This window comes from Cimex lectularius, unplaced genomic scaffold, assembly GCF_000648675.2.
Source record: "Cimex lectularius strain Harlan isolate CLEC.00 unplaced genomic scaffold, Clec_2.1 scaffold180, whole genome shotgun sequence".
Taxonomy (NCBI): Eukaryota; Metazoa; Arthropoda; class Insecta; order Hemiptera; family Cimicidae; genus Cimex; species Cimex lectularius.
The window spans coordinates 867,550-888,290 of NW_019394226.1; the positions used below are offsets into that span (position 1 = coordinate 867,550).

Consider the following 20,741-nt stretch of genomic DNA (forward strand, 5'->3'; position numbering starts at 1 on the left):
TCGATATTTATTTAGAAATCGTAAGATGCGGTCTGGTGTGATGTAGGTTTCAGAAAAACATTTTCTTTATCGTGGCACTCTCGACACGACACACAAGGATGGCACAATTACACAGAAGACAAACACTTTGAGCCCTGAAGATGATCTCAATAAAGATCGAAACGTTGGCACGATAAAGAAAATGTTTTTCTGAAACCTACATCACACCAGACCGCATCTCACGATTTCTAAATAAATTTAATTTTAGTAGTTTCACTTGTGCCAAAAAAATCACACCCCAATATCTGGATAAGAGAATAAAGCCACATATCTATGATTGCAAAAAACTCAAACAAAATGGCACTGGCTACCCACCATTTTGAACACCAACACAATCTTGTCTTCAACAATCCAAAAATATTACACTCAGAAGAAAACAAACGTTAACGTAATTTTTTAAAAATGGTTTACATCAACAGAGACACAACATCAATTAAAGAATGGACACATCTCAGTCGCAGCTACGCTAATATCATTAACCAAATTCAAGATTAATAACTACATATATCATCATTACATCACTCAAAACATATAAAATAACATATAAAACAATCATCACATTCCATACATCAAACATTTCTACATAGTCTAATTATTCAACAATTTGGCTTTCCATTCCATAATTATCCCCGTCTATATAATCCTGAAAAGATAATCAGGCCGAAACATCTCACCCATTATTTCCCATGTCGGCTCCTTTCACCTCAAATAAGCCGACTCCTCATAAAAAAATGTCTTTCTATCCCGACTTCCTTCTCCACCCCTTCAAAATCCAACATATAAGCATAAAATATCAATATCTCACCGGCTCTTTCAACACGACACACAATAATGACACATGTACACAGAAAACAAACATTATGAGTGAGTACAAATACTTTGATTGAGACTAAAATGTCTAGCATTGTATAAAGTCGTTTTTTCACATCCTACATGTGTTTGTATAATTTAAACAAACTTTATCAAGTCCAGTCCCTGATTTCACTAAAGATCGAAACGTTGGCACGATAAAGAAAATGTTTTTTTAAAACCTACGTCACACCAGACCGCATCTCACGATCCCCAAATATTCTTTTATTATTTACTAGAATTACTACTGGAAAAGTACAAAATAATACCTCAATTAAATTGAGTAAAACTGTTTTACCAAAATAGTTGCTATGAAAACAATGAAGAAAATATTCAATTCCGTACGGAGTAGTTGCCCCACTTGGGTAGACAACAGCTTGCCTTCGATGATGGATGGATTTTATGAGGTTTGGAATGTAGTGCTAAGAAATATTTTCATACTCCTCCTACTGCGCCATTCTTAATTCCTGCCAATTCTCTGGCATCACTGGGCGACTTTTTACCTCTTTGACAACTCATCTTAAAGGTGTTCGATAGTATTGAATTCCGTACTATATGATGGCCACTACAAAGATAGAATTGAAACCAGTTCCAAATAGTAACCAACGATCCTAGTTGTGTGAGGCTTCACATTATTACTTCTTCTAATAACCATGTTCAATGTATCGCGCAGCTGCTAGGGAAACCTCGATGAAGATCGAGTTTGTGCGTACTTCCGTAGAAAGGCATACCCAAATCTTAACACCACCACCTTCATAATTCCGGAGTGAAAACGTTGCGGGGATACAATTCTATAGAAGACCTCAAACACAGTCTTAACTCATGCGAAAACAAGATTTTAGTCCAATCTTGCTCAGATCAATTGATGTGATTTCTTGAGAAACTTAATCGAGCAGTTCAGGCCAGACGTTCTCGAACAGTGGCAGGCCTTCTCACACGCAATACAATTTCTGAAAGACTTCGCCTTACAGTGTTTAAAGTGACATTAAAGCGGGGAGCACACTTACCCGATGGAATGCTATGCGACGCTAACCGAAGCGTTACCACGTTTTGGTAGGGTGTGCACATCGTCCGACGTCAAGCGCACGTCACGTACTCACACAGCGTGTATCACAATAATCACTATCACAATCGCAACGCCTCTTTTGTTCTTAATGCACTATTTTGAGCAAAACCACGTAATAAACTGTTAGTTCAATTTTATGAGCACAACCATGTAATAAATTGTTTGTTAAAATTAATTGTTTTAAATAAAGTTATTTCAGTGTTTTGATAAATTTTCTTCCTAACCATCAAAATTAAATAATTTTTATAAAAATTCATCAATTTTTGATCTCGTTTAATTTGGTTTATATTAAAATAGGAATGTTGTAATTATTATAACGACAAAATTACATATACTTAGTTTGAAATAAACTACAAAAAATATGAGTGTCCTCTTCTGACGCTACTCGACGAAAATGGTGTAATTTTATGAGCAAAACGATTAAATAAATTGTTAGTTAAATTTTATGAGCAAAACAGTGTAATAAATTGTTAGTTAAATTCATTATATCAAAAAATGGTATTCCGCTGTTTTGTTCAATTTTCTACAAAACCATTAAAATTAATTTTGTTTTTAAATAAAAACTAATGAATTTTTGACTTTGGCTAATTTGGTTTATATGGCAATGTGTATGCTGTAGTTAGTATAACGACAATAATAAATGTAGTTCGAAATAAAAATAAAAGTGTCCGGCTCTTTTGCCTTCGATTGTACTGGATGCTACCCGACGAAAATCTGGAGAGTGGGGATCGCTTATCGTAGAGTAGGGTAGCGTGGCATAGGCCAGATGTGCACGGAGGTAATACAATCTTATGGAAAATTGGATTTTGGATTTGTGTCGGATAGCATCGGGTAGCGTCGCATAGCGTTGCATCGGGTGTGTTCCCCGCTTAACAATTCTAACTTACTGACTTATTGAAGCCGTTGGTTGATCTTAACAGCGGTAGACTGTCGATTACAGAGTATATTCGAAACAATAAAACGATCGTCTCTCCGAAATGGCGATCTGATCCATGCCCTTTTGAGCAACCTGATATCTTGGTAACGATGAAAAACTATTCGGACAGCTGTTCTGGGAATGTTAAGCCCCTGGCCACATACGCTTCATTTCTTCCATCTTCCAACAAAGCTATAATCTAGTAAAAAAAAACCACTTAATTAAATTTGAAACTTAAAAATGGTATATCTTTAAAAAATCAAACCATCGGAGCTTTAGAAAGAAGGTTTACAGAAAACTAACTAAGGGGAAATCGATTATTCAAAAATGTATTTACAAAATCTAGTGTAAACACAAGTGGGAGTTTTTATCTCTGTTTTCTGTTTTACATACGTTTAAACCTATAAAACGAACCAAATGTTGTAAGATTTTGTAAGATAAGACTGGTGCATTGTCTAAGAGATAATGCTTCTCAGTGTATACTTCGGTAACTTGCATCTGGGCTGCACATTCACGATGTGAATATTTTTTTTGTGTCCAACATTGTTTGAAAAACGAATAAAAGTTTTTGTGTCGTTTTCATTATCTTTGTTAACTTAAATTTTAAAATAGCAACAAATAGTGGTAATCACTTGAGTCCAAATCCCAGCCTGCTTTGCTTACTGACATCTTCAGGATGAGAGATTTGAATGAACAATGAACAAAAAATTTCCTTGGACTCATATGAGCTATTATTATTTTAATCAGCCTCGTTTTCCAAGAGAAAATCCTATTAGAATTATGGACAATTATGTATTTGTCTACGCTTTAATAATCTTCATATATTCGACGATCACAGATTTACTTAATACTTGACAAAAATATTATTATTTAGATTAATTTATTATCATTATATTATGTTTTATGCTATTGCCTAACTAGCAAACGAAACTTAATTCAAAATCATATGCGAGCATGCACACCGAGTGTCTTCAAGATCCAAAAAGTCAATTTTTGCACTGCACAGTTGACTGAAGTTTGATTATAAAAGTTAGGTAATTTTCATTCCCTTATTGTGGGATTATGTTTGTAGACATTTTTGTGATTTTTTCTTGGTTCTATAGTCGATTGATGTTTTAAACTGGCCAAAATCGACCAAAGAAAATTCTGCTAAAACTGACATCATCTCCAGAATATAGAGTGCAGATTTTTTCTCTGATAATTTTGTATATTTTTGATTTATTTTTCAGTATTGTTTCTTGGATTCTAATCAAAGAAAATTTCAGTCTAGCCTCCATCAGCCACGCTCAAAGCTATCCAAAGTCTATATTGAGACAGTTCAACTTGATTATTGGCAGCATCTATTCAAGTTGAAGAACATAAATTTTATGTGTGTTTTCTTTAGATGGCGATAAATGGAAATATTAAACTGGCCTACCTTGAAAAAAAAATCTGTCCAAATCTCAGGCACATTTGCAAACCATATCTTCACGATGTGAATAGTACAAAAAGACAACTTTTTCCCTTCGAGATAGAAGCTTAATTATAGACGTTCAGCCGTTTTCTTTTGGTAATTATCATCGACTTATGGTTTAAGCGAAACATTTCACTGATTTTTCTAATGTCTACGTCGACTGAAACTTAAAGTGGCCAACTTCGACCATGGGAATTTTTTGGATAAAAATTTTAATTATCCTCCTTTTCGGCAATTTTTTTAATATTTTTCCAGTGATAAGGTCATATTCTGAAATCATTTTTGGAGGTAAATTTTTAATTTCTAGTCCTCCTACTTTAGGTGTAACTAGGCTTATATTGTACTCTTGTGAAGTGGTTGTTGCTTGAAATAAGCTGCCATTGGTGTTTTCATTTGGTTTGAAAATTTCAGCAAGGAGACTGACAAAAAATTCGGCTTTTTCTATGATGTCTCTCTCCAATGTCGCGATTGGACTTTTGATATTTTTATTAGCTTCCATATCGAGTTATATCTTCTAGGTAATTTCTGATTGAGTCATCTATTTTTTTTACTTTCTTTTAATTTTTTAGGCAATATTTTTAATAATTCATTAGATTTCGTGGTCCGATTGACCAAACAACATCTTTAAATTAATTAACCTTTATGTAAGGTATTGGTTGAGATAAAAGAAGTCAGTGTCACGAGACGTGAAGTCATGATAGCTCAAGTGGTGGATAAAGCGGCGGCGTATTTAGCCGAAGGTCGTGGGTTCGAATCCCGCTCGTTCCCGCATACTCGGTCATCCTAAAAAGGACTCTGAGGATCTTTAACGTCCGCACCTAGCCTATTCGGCCTTATCGGACGTTTTGATTCTCAAGATGAGAGCTGACGCACCTCCGCATATGACAGGATTGTGTTTCTGCCGCAGCATCGGTGTAGAGGCAGGTCACCTCCTCGCTCCCCGCTTGTCAATTCCAAGTGGCCGGGCCTGCATTGAGCATCAGACTGTATGCCGCGCGCAGGTTTTATGCTACCTAAGCTGAAATACATCAGCCCGGTCTCCCGCGCGATCCCTAGATAGAGAAGGAGATCCTATCTCCCAGAGTATTGGGGCTCCCCTAGCGTCGAAACTTCCGGATCCGCTCCGGCCGCGGTTTCGTTTAAAGTGGATTTGTAACCACCCCCTAGAGGAGCACCGCCTACGGCAAAGCCTCCTATCGAGCTCAGCCTACACCTACGTGCAAAGCATTCTCGAGTAGGAGCAACCGACTCACTACCCGTTCCCATCCACCACTCACGCATTCGAGGGACTTTCCAGCACAATCATCGCCTCCTCAACGCCTACGTGATGCCGTCCGATCTGCCGTATCCCGTGAGGCCGGGTGAATAACGATGGTCATAAGCAAGTTTCGTGCGAAGGTCACAGGTAGAAGACAGCCTCTTCTCTAAGTTCCCGCCAGGGGCGTCACCACAAGCCACCATGAGTCCATCCCAATGTGACTCTGGGCTGAATTTTGGAACACTTCTGTTACCCCGTGGTACAGATGGTCATGCACCCTCCCCCGTCTAATCAGACAGGATCTGGTCACGGACCCTCATGTGCCTCTGATAAGGCACCCGCCGCCCCATGCCGACCCGAGGCCGACGCGAGTACAGCTTGTGCTTTAGAGAGGTTGCCCCTCTGGGCTGCACCATTATTTTGCGCCCGGACACCCCCCTTGTAAGGAGGGGGTCACAGGATAGAATGAAGGAACCTGGATTGAGAAAAGTGCCGTGGATGAGGACTCGATGTGAGCCGTTTCGGGGTCTCGAGCCTCAACCACCCGTCGTCGCCGCTATACCACCGATAATCTGGTCCGTTGTTAGTTACTCAACCAACTCCCGCTCGTGGCACCGACTTTTTTATCTCAACTAATATCTTAAAGATTAATTAATTGTTAAGAATGTTTTCGTCTGCGGGTATTTTGATTGTTGCCATTTCTTGTTTGATTCACTAATTCTTTAATTTCCTTGGGGTAGTTGAAGCCAATTATTTTATGCTTACTCTGTCTATTATTACACCATGCTGCAATCTGAATGGTGGAGAACATCTCTGCTTCATTATCTAACTGTTCTTCCGTTTTTAGAGGTACATTAAGGACCGTTTTAGCTCCTCTAAGGCAAAACTAATCCAGGCAGTTGTTAAAGTAACTTTTCTTTTGTTATCCTTGTATTGAGCGTAAGCATAACTGCTGTTTGATCAGAATTTGGTCGAAGTTTTCTGTTATGTTAATGAAGTTAGGAGAAACATTTTTGTAATAAAAAAAGTTTAAGTGATGAGGTATTTTGTTCTAGTCAGTTGGCCAGTAAGTTGGTTCCTCTGTAGAATAATCGATGCACTGCATAATAGCATACATTAGTTCGGGGCTATTGGTGTTCGTCAGTCTGGATCCCCAGTCATGTTTAGAGTTGAAATCTCCCTCTATGAACCTTTCGCCTAGGTACTCTAGGAGTCTGGAGATATAAAATAGTAATTATTAATATGTATTCTCATTATTTTTCCTAAAGCTTTGGGACAATATTAGCTAGAGTTGTACTTAAAAGAATAGACTGTTTCAAACGATGGCTTTATTTAGTGTAAATTATATAAAACTGCTCGAGAATAGATTTTAATGTAAGAAGAAATTGCTCTAAATCTCCTTAAATAAGTCCAATAAAGCGTCATAAATTTATCACCTGGAGGCAAATTTCAACTGAGCAGGCATGGCTTATGAAATAATAGTTAAATGGGAATGATTCATTTTAAGTAAACCTATTACAAATTACCCCAAAGGATTCGAGAGGAGAAAAACAAACATAAAATAAATACGGGCATTGTAAATTCCGGACAAACAATTACAGAACGTTGTATAAAGTAAGCCGAACAAACACTAAAGCCGGGCTTTTACGGTAAAAGTAACAGCCGGGGACACGAAGACAATAAAATATTAAAGCCCGGACGGTATTTTATTGTAAATTGGAGTAATTCTTTCTTTTTGGACCTTGTTGGAAAACAGGAATCTTCTCGACTCTCGACTATTGAACAAGCTCACGCGATCAAACAAGAAGAATATGCGCCTGATATAAAACGATTCCTCGGCCCGTAAATTAAGACCGGGAGCGGCCCTTGTAAGCTTGTAAACTTAAACTGGAAACCCGATTTATCCCCACTTGTAAATTATTCTAGGAGGATGCGGCATATTGCAATTTTAGCGTTATCCTCTCACCCGTACTTCGTCACAAATGAGCTTTTACGCGATTACAACGACGAGAAAAGTTGTTAACTGTGAACGGGTTACGGCTCCTTTTACAGCCCACTTCGGAAAAAAAATGCAACCGTTCATGGAAGGCCGTGTCAAACTAATTGACCGATCTACTCCCAACTGAAGAGGTGTAATAAAATTTGACACCCTTCATATTTAAGATATACACTCAGAACAATAAAGAACTATCAAATATCTATTTGATATCGACCATACTTGTACCGGGACAATTTCTGATTATTTTATGGATGAAGGACATGTAACCTAAACTCTTTCAATTCAGAATCAACAATCTGTGACAATTTTCTTTTTATATATTTCAAACTATATACAGGGTCAATACTCCAGTAGCTTATTCTACTTGTCAAATGAGACATAAAGTCTCTTGTAAATGGACTGATTCATTTTGATTTCATTCTTCAACAGTTCATTCAACTAATTATTCTTTATATGTAAGGTCTTGGTTGAGATAAAAAAGTCAGTGCCACGAGCGGGATTCGAACCCACGACCTTCGGCTAAACACGCCGCTACTCTACCACTTGAGCTATCGTGACGTGGATCCTTTCGAACACCAACTCTCCATCTCCACCTGGAGTTCGAATCCCGCTCGTGACACTACTTTTTATCTCAACCAAGACCTTAGAAAGAATAATTAATTGAAAGAAGTAACTTGGTCAATTAATCACTAAAACGGAAATGGATTTCATTCAACTTTTTCACACAAAACCCCCGTATCTTATATAATATTAATTCTAATGTAAATTTTATTTCATCAATGGAATTTTTTAAAATTAAAAATCCTTTAATATTCATATGTATTTTATGTACGTTTTATCTTAACTTTTGGCAACTAAAGTACAAAATCATTACAGCATAAAATTTTACGACTTTCCAATGTTCTTGTTTAAATTTTAAGTAAGGTTTTTAGTTGAGATGAAAACCTTAATTAATTGTAAAGTATTAATTGGTCAAGCGGACCACGAAATTAGTGAATTTTAAGTAAGATTTTCATAGCTGTGTAAATACTGACAGCTATGGTGCTTACAGAAAAATTGCCCCTACTAACCTGTTTTAAACATACGAACTTAATTTCTACTAAAGTATGTTTTCACCAACTTAGATAATGTAAAATCAGCTAAAAATTTACTTTTTAGATTACAAACTTTTCATTTTTTTAATTATGTCATTTCTACCCTGTAGATATTAGTACATATTACATATGTGATTGTAAAATGTTTTTTCAATACCCAGGAATGTCAGGTCAGCACCCGGAGGACACATGCCATTATATCTGGACATTGCTGGCATTCAGGCACTGGCAGTGAGGATGGACCGAGGATGGAGCGAACCTTTCGTAATCGGGAGAACAAAAGTTCGTTGACAAATGGATGCTGAGGTTATTGGGGATAGTGGGGTTAGAGACGTAGTGAAAAGCTTTACAATGAGAGGACTTTTGATCGGAAGGATTGGATGCGCTGGATGTTAGTGGGCTTGGCAGACCCCACTGTTAGTTTGTCCAAAGTGGTCGGAGTAAAGTCTATATAATCTAATTGCTATCTAATGTTGACAGTCAAGTCGAATTTCGGTCTACAAGTATTCCTAGCTGTCGAAGTCTTCTGTTAAGTTGGTGTCTCTTAAGTCTTTTGTAGGGTTCCACCACTGTGTGCTTTGTAGACAGTCCTAAGTATTTGAATTTAATGTTAATGGGTATCTCTTTGTGTTGATGTGCTTTGTTGGCTTGTTTCAGTGTAAACCTACACTCAGTACATTTTTCCTTATTCCCTCTTGTCCTCCACTTGGCGCCATTTTCAACCTAAGGTGTTCTTGGATGTTGGAGATCAAAATTGGGGATTCATACACTTGTGAATCTTCTATTAGAAACTAATGAGCCAATTAAATTAAGCAAAACAGAGTATTTGGTACAAAATTGAACATAAGAACAAACAAACCTCTTCAAAAATTAAAATAATTGTTAAAAATGCAAACCTGGCATCCCTTTGTGACAGATTTTACTGCTCGCAAGTTTTTTACTTTTTCTTATGTGCAATTTTGAACCAAAGAGTCTTTTTTAATTTGTATTGCATTTAATTATTTTTTATAAAATTTTCCAAAACTTAATGACTATTTTTTTTAAACAGATGGCAATCAAAAAATAAAAATTTGCAATTAAACGTTATTTTACATAATATATTTCTATATTTTTGTTCTTTAATAATTTCGTTAATTATTTAATAAATAAAAATTAAAACATTAATTAAGAAAAACTAAATATTTAATTAGTTTAATAATTTAAATTTTATATTGTTTTAGGTGATTACGACATTTAGAAATTAATTACATCTAGCTTACAGCTTATAATTAAAAGGAATTTTTTTTTAGGCGACATAACTTCACTATTTATTTTACAGAACCAAGAAATTCTGGTTTAATCTTTAAAAAAGAAGCTTGGAAACAGCTATTTTATGTTCTAGGTGATTTTGTATTGCTTCAATACAAAAATAAACTTCCTAGGGCGTTCAATTCTCTTTCCATTGATGTAATCAAATTTACAGTTGGAATGAAATGTTTTTTAGATACGGCGAACTTTATAGAATAAATTGAGAAAGCTGCTGAAAGATGGAAGAAACCTGGAAATTGAAATAACTGGAATACAATTTAAAATCAGACTACAGCACAATAGAATTGTTTTAGTCCAATTTGATACGGAGGAAGAAGTATCGACGTCTGTTCATGGGACACGCTGTATATTGAAAAAACGTAATTCATATAGTATTAAAATTCCATTATTTATAAATAAATCAATGATTTATATAATTTTTAAACTTACTCTCTCTTAAAAAAAAAATTAATTCAAACACAAAGAGTCTGAATTAAAACGCGAAATTTCAATTTTTCCCTGAAAATGTTTTTAATTTGAGAGTATGAATCAGAAATTACTTCACCGTCAAAAGGCCGAGATTTTTCCATTTTCCAAAGCCATTATCAAGAGGAACTTTGCCGAGAAAAGCCGACGGATTTCTCAAAATGTCCCGTCTTGCGAGTGATAAACATGCAAATTGAGATTGGCTACAAAATAAATGTGAAAGTTTGTTTTTTACACTGTTTGAGATTTATTAACAGTAAATAAAACCTTGTTTCATAAGAAGAAATTCATTATCTTTAATGGCACGGAGAACGGCCAATAAGGTAATATTTTTTAAAAATCTTAAATAAATTCTTTCAATTAATTAATCTTTTTATATAAGGTTTTGATTGAAATGAGAAATTTAGGCCACGAGCGGGATGCGAACCCACGACCTTCGGCTAAATACGCTGCTGCTCTACCACTTGAGCTATCCCGCTCGTGGCACTAACTTTTTCATTTCAACCAAAACCTTATATAAAAAGATTAATTAATTGAAAGAAGTATTTTTATCAATAGACCACTAAATATAATGGACCTAAATAAATCGTTAAGAATTGTTATTTTTATTAGTTAAGACAAATCAAAACGACCTAAAATCGTTGTCAAATAATTTATTCCTACATAACAAACGCTTCAGTATGTAAAAAAATAAAATTTTAAATAAATAAGATACTTTGTGTTCTATAACATATTTTAATATAAGAAATTGAACAATTTTTTGAATGGAGGGAATATTTGAAGGTTCCTCCCCTCCACGATTTCCATTCCGATTCCCCGGCGGCAGTGGAAAGTTCATAGAAAGGGGGTGAGCCCTAATCTTCTCTTATGTATCTGTTGTGATGGTATTAGAAAAGAAAGGTAGCCCTGAAAAGGATCTGTTTTCCTGTGGGAAATTAAGTGTGCGGTCATAAAACTAGCTGGCTTGTTGATCACCTGCTGAGATATGCTCCCAGGGGCGAGTCCCTACCCCAGGAACCAAACAATTTCCAATCCACTGAGTGCCTAACCCTTTTGCCAATCTAGACAAAAACTCCCTTTGATGGAGGGAAATTAGTTTTCGGCTGGGAATTTAAATCCTTTCCATTATTGGAACGCTACATGATCGGATTTGAAAATGTATTTGTACAGCCATAACATGCAGAATTGCATTGCTTTAGATTTGGTCAGTAGCCATTTAAAAATATAAAAAATTACCCCTTGAAAAAGGTTAAGCTCTAAAAGAGCTAAAAAGATTACTATCAGAAATAATTGAGACCAAACTCAGTTAATATTATGCTTAATTCTTCGATTTTTAGGTAGTTTTTGTTTATGAATCTATTATTTGCAACGGCACGGTTTGAAACCGTTGCTAAGACTCATAGCTCAGTATTGACATTTATAGTGCAGGAAGTCCACCTCTGCAAACGGTTAGACCTACGAACTTTTACCACCATTGCTATGCGCCGTATTGGAAAATACATGTCCTAGCTTTGCTCATGATTCAGAACCTTCCCTAAGAGATAGCAACCAGCAGTCAGATGCACCAGCCAGAACGTATCTTTGCATGAGTCATGACACAACCTCCGCAACAGAAGCATGTCTGTCGCTTTCAGTAGGTGGTGTAACATATCTTAGGATGTGTCTGTTACCACCATCCGAAACAAGACCGCAACTATAGATTTCTCCCTCGGAAGCTTCCGGAGCTGCTACTACTAGCTAGGGAGCTTAACCTGCTGACCAACGCAGTCAGTCCATTGTGAATACAACGGGATTTTTCTTTTTTTATTTGGCTTTCTTTGTTTAAGATTGTCTGAATGCTACTCTGAACTCCCAAAGAGTCGCGTTCGCTAATACACGTCTTTTACAGCAAATGACGCATCAAACGCACTAGAATATTGGTTGGTATAAGCAACGGTATTTCGCTAACAGAGACTTCCATCTTGCGCTTTAGAGGATTCTATCTAGGAACCGGGCACCAACGCCACTGTGCAAGAAAACAATGACTTTGAACGAAAAAAAAGACCGCTATGTTTCTTACACTGTAGAGTAGATGCCATCGAAGAGGGATTGCCTCCACCCTTCCGGTTTGTACTGCTAGCTACTTTCAACATTCGAGGAGCTGTGGCTTGAGTCACAATTCTCTACTTCTTTCTACAAGACATCATTCGGAAAGCAGTAAGCCTAGATGGCCCTGAAAAGGCGGGGAATGTAGGATTAAGCCTTATGCCTGGAACTTCTCTTGAATTAAGCATCTTTCGAGCCTGATGTTATAGCATCTCGACAGTCGAAAAGTACGAAAAGTGAAATATACCACCCAACGCCCTCGTGGTCACCTACATGTATGAGACACGAGTTTTCTGGGTGGATGTAAGAGGAATTATGAGCAGCCGAGTATTTTCAAGACTGACTATTCCAAGAATCGTTCCACCTCTAGAAAAATGCTTGGGCGTTTAAAGCTGAGCGCACACTAGGTCGGTGTGGCGGCGCGGCGCGGAATTGTGAAGGTCCGCACACTATGTAGGAACTGTTCTCGGCCGCGTTGGTCGAATTTTCTCCCTCCATCTGACTAGCGCTGCGGGTTAGTGTTGATTTTGAATTTCCAGGAGTCCCCACGTCGCAATCATTGGGTTCGTCTTAACAAATATGGCTTCTGAGGGCAGCGAAATATACCCGAACTCAAAGGTTTCCGATCGCCCCGGCACACACTAGGACGGTAGGTTCCAGAAGTCTGGCAACTTCCTCCGGCTAGGGAAGAGAGGAAGAGAGGAGAGGTTGTGTAAGCGGTTCATGCATCCCAGTTCCGTGCTCGCTGGTCGTAGTGGGACGTACTGTGGTCTTATGAAAACATTTCTCGCGTTCTAGTATATTTACTACATTTTCGAACCTCCTTTGCCTGCGAAGGAATTTATAGGGAGCAGGTGTATCCCGCTTCGATGAAAGTACCACCTGACATTTGGGTTATAAGCAAGGCAGGTCATACCAAACTGCAGGTCCAACACGCGTAAACACCGTAAGGAGGAACTGACAACCGTCTGAAAGTAAAAACAATATTTTTCTTCGTTTAGCTGTTTCACAAGCAAGCAAATCAATATGGCCAGCTTAAAGCACCCGTAGACAGGACACCCAAAACGAGGTACAGCCATCAGCAAAGCAACTCATCGCATGAAGATAGAAGCTTAATAGCTTCGAAGAATTTATTACCATTCTCGGGCTTTCTGAATTGCACATGCGGATATATACATATATATTGTCACTATTTGGCACGTTTGTGGGCTAGATATTGAAAATTTATCTAAAGCTGTTTTCGCATATCAAAGCATATGGATATACATGTAGTTACCACTTTGTAACTTTACCCACTAAACATTACTACTAATGTTACGGTTATTACGATTTATACTTTTAGATTTAGAAATTGAATAAATTTCGAAATTTTGAATAATAAATTCTATGTAGTTTTTAACACATTAATGCAAAAGTTCGAAAGGCATGTTCATTACGCCCAGACCTCTCCGTTTCTTCGAGGAGACGTTGGTTTGATATAATTGGCCTTGCCCGTTGTTAAAACTCAATAAACGACATTGTACTTATCTCCTCCCAACGAGTTTCCAAGAGAATCTTGAAGTTTTTTAATGAAAAATAACCGACTTTGGGGGAAGAGGACAATCTTAATGTCAGCGGGAGTAGAACAGTCTTTCCCTTGATGGCACAATCAGCTTCAAGCTGGAGAATCCTTATGTCGTAATCTGGTAAATATTTCGCAGTGCTTTGTATCCAATTATTTTTTTTTAAATTCTTTATTAAAACTCATTGATGAACTTTTGCCTTCAACAATTGGAAGAATTAACAGGCTTTTGTTCGAATTCTTGAAAACTTATCGTTTTATATTCCAATCGAAAAGGGAAAAATTAGGAAATACCTCCTCTCCCAATTAAACCCGGGGGCTTTTCACGAATTATGATATGAATATTAAACCGTTTGTTATTGGGAAAATCGGCCCTTGAGTTTTATTCCTGGGTCCGACCTTCGCATTCTAATGGGACGACATGGCACCCGACAATTGGAAATTCCTTTGGAAAATTGAGTGCTAAGAATTAGTGAAATTGAGTGCTTCCTTTGACTGGGAAATTAGCATCCGTTCCTATTCCGCAAAGGAACTCTTTTATATTCACAAGACTCACACTTAAATAATTATGTTTAATTATGAAGTGTAAATCGTATAATTTTGGATGGCCTAGGCCTGAAACCAAACCTAAAAGAAACATATTCCTAATATAAAGCACACTATGGCTTATTAAATAATTGCCTAAGTTAATATTTTCATAACTTTATATGTTGGTAATCAAATATCCTACACTGGCAAGAGACATTTTAACATTTAAGAAAATTAGCTGTTTTACCTACTCCTAGCTGTTGGATAAAATTTAATTCCTAGGTGTCCGAACGGTTCCGTTGATTAGTGGAGAAGTGACACCACTTAATTCTAAAAGTTTATATTTAGAAACCTTCCTTTTACTGAAATCGCAAGCCGTTATGCCTCTGCTAGGGGAGTTGGATCACTCATACCAGCCGATAAGACTTGCTACGCTGTTGTGTCTGATACGTTGCTAGTTAGTTGCATGGAACGTAGTTGCAGGTTGTTGAGGGAGAACCTAGGGGTTTGTTGAGGAGTTAACCAGGCTTATAGAGATAGATGTCCTACACTAAAACGTTGATAGAGTGCTATGTCAATAAGTCTTAGGAACCGTCTCTAAAGAACCCGCCCATTAAGTTCGACTTCGAAAGGAACCCAGATGCCAACATTAAAGTATGTTTGGGATCACGAGTAAGCAATGATATAGCCCTGGGTATAGTGACTCGGAATGAAACAGCAGATGTAAATAATAAAATCTATTATTGTCCTCTTTCTTCCTGTTAGTCAAGGTTATAAGCAGGGAAAGGCAAGTATCTGATGCAACATGTGATATAGCGCAATATTTAAAGTTTTTCTGATTTTGGTTTTTGCTATTTTTCATCAAATTAGTGATAAATCTGCAAATGAAATCGTAAATTTTTTTTGTTTATTTTAGTATATTTATCGCTATCTGTACATAATATACATTGAGCAAATAATTTAGCTATAAACAAATCTGACAGACCTGTCAGACCAGGAGGCAGTAGGGAGAGAAACCAACCAGTGGAACTCTCTTTTATTTAATTGGGGGGGGGAGTTAATAAGTTAATTCGGTGGGTTAGATAGAAGAAGGGTTAGATAGTCACGAGACCATCGTCGTTTTAAACGGCGAGGAGGATTTTAGGGTGAGATTTTGAGGAAAGAGTTAGGGCTACTGTGTTAGGGTAGAGGGATAGTTTAGACTGGAAAGTGAAAAAGCGGGTTCGAATATGATCTTAAACGAAAGGGATTTTAAGATCTTTATGGATCGTTTGATTGGTGACATAGAAGGGAGTATTGAGGATACGGCGGAGAACTTTAGATTGAAAATATTGAATTCGTTGGATATTGGATGATTTGGCCGAGCCCCGCAAATCGATTCCGTAGGTCCAAATAGGTCTGATGAGTGTTTTGTACGCAGTTAGTTTGTTATGTATGCTTAGTTTTGATTTTGGTCCAAGTAGGTGTCTGAGTAGTCAATATCTTTTGTTAAGTTCTTGCCGTTTTAATTTTGTATGTGGTTTCCACATAAGTCTACTATCTAAGTAAGGACGTAAACAAGGAAGCGGACTTGGTTCGATGGTAGTATGTTGTAAATGTGCACTGGTGGACAGGTTTGACGTTTGAGCTTAAACGTAAGTTGTTGGCTTTTTTTGTTCGTTTAACCTGATCCGCCACAGATTGCACCAGTTGGTAATAAAGTTTAGGTGTTGTTCGACGCTTCTGTTGCTAGGATAGGATTGGAATGTGTTGATAAGATTGCGGTGTCGTCTGCGTAGGTTGTGGGTTTGGATGTGTGGGTATATCAGCAGTGTAGATGGTGTAGACTCTGCGATGTCCTGACTCATGACTTCAATACGCCTTGTGACAGTCGGACGAGAAAACTCAAATTCTCTAATAGCAGACATGATTTCTGTTTTATTTTTAAAATCTCCAAATAAAGTCTCACCCGCTTCAATAAATGCTTCCTTCACCACCGATCCATCTTCGAATGGTTTCTTGTGTTTCGCCAATATATGAGATATTTTAAATGACGCGATCGTAGCAGCTTTTGATTGTTTGGCTGGTCTTGTGAACATGGATTGTTCTTTTTCAAACAAGATATCAAATCACTTACTTTTCGTTTTCTTAATTCACTCTGTGGCGGAAAATCCTTTTCATAGTTTTTATGAACCGTTTTATGATGCCTCTCTAAGTTACCACGCTTAGGTATTGCAACTGACGCACGACAAATAACACAAATGCACTTATCCTTCACCATACAAAAGAAAAATTCTTCCTCCCAATCCTTATTAAAATGATACGTTTTAGATTTCACTGCACTCATTTTCCACTATTTAATAATAAACTTTGTATCGACGTAGTATCGCCATCAAGTTACAATTCAGAATGACTCCAATTCCTGCAGGCACAACATTTATATCGGCGTGAACGAAAGTCTCGAATGTTCCCGTCAAACGCGCCGCTCGAAACTAGACTGTACTGTCTCTCGTTGTTTCTAGACTAGACTGTACTGTCTACTAGTCTAGAAACAACGCGGCTTTTCTTTGACAAGTGCCGCGCGTTCCTTTGATAAAGCCACCTTTTGCCGCAAGCAGTATTATTTTATTACGTAATACATTTTTGTAGTTTAGTTACCTACCTACTTATTAAAAATTTTTTTCTTCTCGACATCTACTCAAAAAGCACTCGCGATCGACTGTGGAACGCCTGTTTTGATTGGTGGGATAGGTCTCCTCTTTCTTGACTTTTTAAGGAGATGGCACCCTACCTCGGACAAGGTCAGCCACTCTTCTCTAGAGCGAAAAAATTACAACCAGAATCGGTGCTGATTCGTACTTTAAGCCATCGATCCGAGAGGAAGGATTTCATGATAAGATAGTAGAATTGAGGGAGGATATATTTTAACTTATAGAGGAGGCCGGGGTGCCATACTCGGTCAAATGCTTCCGTAACGTCCAGAAATACGGCTGATCAGTATTGTTCGTTTCCGAGAGCCGAGGATATCGTGTCGTCTACTCTGAAACACTACTGAACAGTGGAATGGAGGGGTCGAACCCCAAATTGATCGTTAGCATTTTTTGTCATGTGTATTTGAACTATGTGTAAGGTTATTTTGTTGTACATGCTCATTTTCCCCGTAATGTATGTATGAAAGTAAATTACTCAGTTGATAATAACCATTAAAACTCGTAGCACTTCACTTTATCAAGAAACATGACGTAGGGTAAAAAAATTAGTCCCCTCTCTCTTGACTTGTTAAAGAGATGGCACCCTACCCCGGACAAGGACAGCCACTCTTCCCCGGAGGGAAAAAATTACATAAAATTAACAGAGACAAAAGAGGCCCTCGTCCTTCCTCCGATGGGAAAGTATTTTAAGAAAAATTAAACCCGGGGGAATTTTCCTTCGGAGATAAATCGGTATCGCCTTGGAAATGCGGTCTTTGTACCCTCTAACTAAGAACTAACGATGTTAGCCTGTTCATCAAGGCCCTGGCAATAGCCTTCCACCGCCCGACACTTTGTCCTGAACCAATTTGCCATGGGCCGAATGGTTTAAACCCCGTGGAGCCTTGTATTATGTTATAAATAAATTTCTTATAGCGTAATTCCTTCTTACTAAAATTTTTAGACAACGTACTATTTATAAAAGGACAAATATTTTCTGTTTATATGCCAAAGTACGAAAACGGTGATAGCATGACGCCAAAAGAGCAAATGATATGAATTCAATCAATTATTTATTTATTTAAGGGCAATAGCCTTGGGGACCGCGGTAGCCGAGTGGTTAGCATGAGAGACTCTCACGCCGCGGTCGTGGGTTCGATTCCCACCGTCGCCTCTGGCCCTTTTTTCCCGATAACCCCCAATTTGAACACACAAGAATTCGTACTATGGCTAATATGCAAGATCATAAGGCCAATAAAAAAAAAAAAAGAAAAAAAAAAAAAAGGGCAATAGCCCATATTATACAATACGTACATGAAATACAATGAATATTTAAAACATGACAAACTTTGAAATATTGAATATTGACAATAATTAAATAGTGATATACAATATAATTTTGATAGCAATGTTTGAATTTAAAAAAAATATTTGGGATTTGACTATATGAAGCACTACATCGTGCATGAAAAAAAAAATACAAGAAAATTTACTTTTAATAACATTCTGAAGAATAGTGGCAAAGGAAGAGAAATAAGGATTATTAAGTCAAATTATTCAAAGGTTAATCTTTATGAAAGGTGTTATTAATATGAAGAAGTCAGTGTCACGAGAAGGATTCGAACCCACGACCTTCGGCTAAATACGGCGCCGCTCTACCACTTGAGCTATCGTGACTTCGTTCCGCTCGGACACCAACTTCCCATCTCAACCTCACCTGAGATTTTATGGTCTCGTTTGTCAAGTAGAGTAAGCTACTGGAGTATTGACGTCTGTTCCCGTGACACCCTGTATATAGTTTCACAGCAGATTGGCGGAGTATTGGTTATAGTTTTCAACTAGCAATAATCGCATCTCAGTAGAACTTCATTAAGATATTGCCACTGCGCAAGGTTAAAGCATTAAAGTTAGTTTAAAGTGACAGCGGGTTTTTTTTATAATCAGTTTTTCCCCGCTAAACACAGAAACAGGCTACATAATACAAAATGATTACAATATTAAGGTTGTAGAAGGTTATAAAGCCCAGTGTCTTTCGCACTTCTAACGCAAATGTAAAAAGAGTCAGGTTGCAATCTGCACATATGTAAATATTTGGTCAAATAAACTAGTTTTTCTTCTTCTTCTGTATATAGTTTGAAATATATAAAAAGAAAATAGTCACAGATTGTTAGTTCTGAATTGAAAGAGTTTATGTTACATCTCCTTCATTAATAAAATAATCGGTAATTGTCCCTTTACAAGTAAGGTCGATGTCAAATATATAGATAGTTCTTTGTTGTTCTGTGTGTACATCTTAAATATGAAGGGTGTCAAATTTTATTACCCCTCTTCAGTCGGGAGTAAATCGGTCAATTAGTAACCAATACCTTTCATAAAGATTAATTAATTGAAAAAAGTTAATTGGTCAATCGGGCCACGAGCTGTAATGGATTTAATTATCCAAATGAGTTTATATGATATGAATAAAAGAAGTTTTGGTAAAAGCTCTTTCAAACCAAATGTCCAGAGGCACCAAATAATTCGAAGACAGGGAATCATCAACACCAAAAGATCTTTGATCTAAAGCATCTAATCCTATCTTTTTTTTTTGTAATTATTATATTTAGGCCTAGTAGTGTTAGTGTATGTTAAACAACATGCAAAATGACTAATATTCGGCTATGGTTCACCAAACTAGTAGACTATTATGAAGTGTGCAGTTGGCAAATGTATTCATCATGGTGGCAATGACTACCTCGCGAAATTATTATTTTATTTTATTTGCAGGAGAATCGCATATAGTAATATATGTAGAGATTAGTGACCGTTAATCGATAGTTATTCAGATATCGTAAGATGCGGTCCGGTGTGATGTAGGTTTCAGAAAAACATTTTCTTTATCGTGCCAACGTTTCGATCTTTTATTGAGATCATCTTCAGGGCTCAATAAAAGATCGAAACGTTGGCACGATAAAGAAAATGTTTTTCTGAAACCAACATCACACCCGACCGCATCTCACGATATCTGAATAACTATAGTAATATATTTTGTGACTAACATGACTAGCATAAAGCTTTATTTTCTCACTTATTATGGTGTTTTTAATTTGATGTAAGCTAGAGAAAAACCAATCGATAATAAGTTCATTCCGTTCCAGCATTAGTTCGTTTATTGCCATGTATTTCATATAGTTGGTTTGACGAAGAGTAGGACAAAAAGCCTTAACTATCCTCGATTTAAATTGAGGTACATGAATTCTTACACATTCAACCAGCTTGGGACTATCTACTTTAGAATGTAACAAGTTATGGAGGAACAGCAAGTCAATGAGAAATCTTCTATCTTCCAAAGAGAGGGTACTAATTTCATTCAAAAGTGGACCATAATTATGAGGTTCTCTTTTAATTTTTAATTTAAATGCTCCAATTCTTTAGAACTTTTTTTTACTCTTTCCAGAAACAAAGTAGGCTT

At 37.0% G+C, this 20,741-nt stretch overlaps 2 non-coding genes across 2 annotated transcripts; both read right to left on the reverse strand.

Annotated features, from left to right (window-relative positions):
* Positions 1-8,065: 8,065 nt before the first annotated feature.
* Positions 8,066-8,138, reverse strand: Trnan-guu. Its single transcript has one exon. It is a non-coding gene; the product is annotated as a tRNA-Asn (tRNA).
* Positions 8,139-19,045: 10,907 nt separating this feature from the next.
* LOC112128336 lies at positions 19,046-19,185 on the reverse strand. Its single transcript, XR_002910951.1, has one exon. It is a non-coding gene; the product is annotated as a U4 spliceosomal RNA (small nuclear RNA).
* Positions 19,186-20,741: the final 1,556 nt, after the last annotated feature.